Source organism: Orbicella faveolata, unplaced genomic scaffold (assembly GCF_042242905.1).
Source record: "Orbicella faveolata isolate gen_17 unplaced genomic scaffold, um_ofav_v1 contig_46, whole genome shotgun sequence".
Lineage (NCBI taxonomy): Eukaryota > Metazoa > Cnidaria > Anthozoa > Scleractinia > Merulinidae > Orbicella > Orbicella faveolata.
In genome coordinates, this window is record NW_028301576.1 from 28,533,877 (window position 1) to 28,536,308 (window position 2,432).

At 38.8% G+C, this 2,432-nt stretch overlaps 1 pseudogene; it reads right to left on the reverse strand.

Annotated features, from left to right (window-relative positions):
* Positions 1–657: 657 nt before the first annotated feature.
* LOC149099457 (uncharacterized) lies at positions 658–1,768 on the reverse strand (annotated as a pseudogene).
* Between the last annotated feature and the right edge of the window lie 664 nt (positions 1,769–2,432).

Below are 2,432 nucleotides of genomic sequence, written 5' to 3' on the forward strand. Positions count from 1 at the left end.
AACAGGTTTGCCACCTCTTTTGTCTAAAGTGCCGATTACACAACTAAAATCGCCCCCCAACACAAGATTTTCATTTCCATATTTACCGAGGATATTATTTGAAAGCCCCCTTAGGAATACAACCTGTTGGTTTGGATCGTTTGGTGCATAAACATTAACCAGTACAACTTTAGTATTATCAATAACAATCTCTGCTAAAATATATCTCCCGTGATCATCTGAGGCAATTTTTTCAATGTTTATGTCAAGCCGTGGTTTAAAAAGAATCATAACTCCTCTGCTATGAGATGAACCGTGGCTAGATACGATTTTGCCTCCCCATTCCGTCTCCCATCTTCCAATAGTATCGAGCAAGGAATAAGTTTCTTGCAAAAAAAATTATATCTGCTTTTTGTTGATGTAGCCAACGAAAAACTTGTCTTCGCTTTCTCGAGCCGTTTAACCCTCTTACATTTAGCGATATAATTTTATACATTTAGATTCTCTGCAGAAGGCGAAGTCACAATATTCCAGAGAAAAAATTAAGCACTTGTTTATACTATAGTTCTCACTGTGTGGCGAGATATCATAACTTAGAATTAATTTTCTTTTGTTGACCGAGTTGAAGTTAGATAGATAAATACATTTCAACATACTTACAACAGAAATACAACTACACACACAACACAAGCTACTCACTACTTCAGACTTACCTATGCTTTTGTGCAGCATTTACTGACTGGGTTAAAATTGGGGTACTAGTGGCGGCAATTTAGCAATGGTTGAGTTGTACGGCGGAGCAAGAAAGTCAATTAAACATATTTAAAACTAACCGTTCATTAAACATCCGTACAGAAGGAAAAGAGCTGTTTCTGGTCCTCAGTAGAGTGAGCTGTTGATAAAAAGTTTTTCTACCTTAAAGTACGCTTCTTTCTTTTCACGTTTGGCAGCCTTGAGAACGGGGTATAACTTCCTTCTTATCTCATCCACTTCTTTTGGAAAGTCGTCGGATATTCCAATGTTGGTGCCCTTAGGAAGGTTTTTGATGAACGACTTTGTGAAGTTCTTGTCTTGATAAGCAGAGAGTCTGACTATAATTGGATGGGATCCGGAGTTTCGGCCGTCGCGTGTATGCGTAGAAATCCTATGAACTCTGTCAAAGTGTATTTCCTTTACATTGTTGGGTGGAATTTTCAGTTCCATGCGCATAAATTCCCGTAAAGCAGTCTCGGTATCGCTGTTAGATTCACGTTCTCCCTCCTTCACTCCAAAGAATTTTGAGTTGCCTCTGCGACTATGGCATTCCAGTTTGATATGCCGTCTTTGTAATTCCTTGAGTTCTTTATTTATTCGCTCTTGATTGGCGTTGATCTTTTGTTGCTGAGACTCTGCGTCATTTGCCTTGGTTTTTAGATCTTCGATTTCTGCTTGAGCATATTGCAGGCTTGTTTGTAGGGATTTATTTTCTTCTTCGAGTTGATTGATTCTGGACTTATAGTTTTCCAACTTGGGAAGGACACTTAAGAGCAAGTTGAGCTTCTCTTCAATGCTGCTGAGTCTTGAGTTCGTTGTATCGCTGCATTGTCCACATGGCTGCCTGCAGTCTTCTTCGTCAGTTTGGGAGCCTCCCTCTTGAGTTCTTTTCCTCCCTTTCTCCTTCACGTCATTTCTATTAGCTTGATTGTCAGGCATTTTGTCGCATTTAAGGTATAACAACCATTACTGTGGCTACCAGGTTAAAAGATTCTAGGAGCTCTTTCGTGTCGTGTCTGCCATGTTTCCCGGCTCGAGCGAAGTGAATCGGTGTTATGTTTGCTATTTTCCAGTCAGCTGGCAACATCCCAGTCGAGAAAGACTTGTTGAATACACACACAAATGCGAGTTTTAGAGGTGACTTTTCTTTAGCCACAACTCAATTTAGCAAACTTAAGGCAATTTCACTGTAAATAATGCCAATTTACTAACTCTTGAAGTGAAAAATGTCTGACGTTCACCCCTGATAATAAGCCCTAAAGTTAATAATCTTTGTAGTCACTAACAATGGTAAAAATGACATGGCTACGAGGATTGTCCTTTTCTTTGTTCGTTTTAACCTGCATCTGTCATTCAATGGGTCTGTCTTCCTCTTACTCCAAACTTTAAGGGAAAATAATTTCAAATAACTTCCGTCTTGCAAATGAATTCAGTTTCGTCCTTTGTAAAGTATAATGGGAACAGACAGCTAGTAACAAAGGTCTACAGTGGGGTTCTCTATGCCAGTTATAATTTTCAAATATAATAAATATTTTATATGTTGTCTAGTCAACTACCTGATCTTTACTTAAGACAATTAACTGATAGACCATATGTTTATTCTCAGTATTGGACTTGAACTAGCTTGCAATGGAGGCTAATGCAGGGGAATCTTTTCACCTCCATTGCAAGCTAGTTCCAGTCCAATACTGAGAATACAA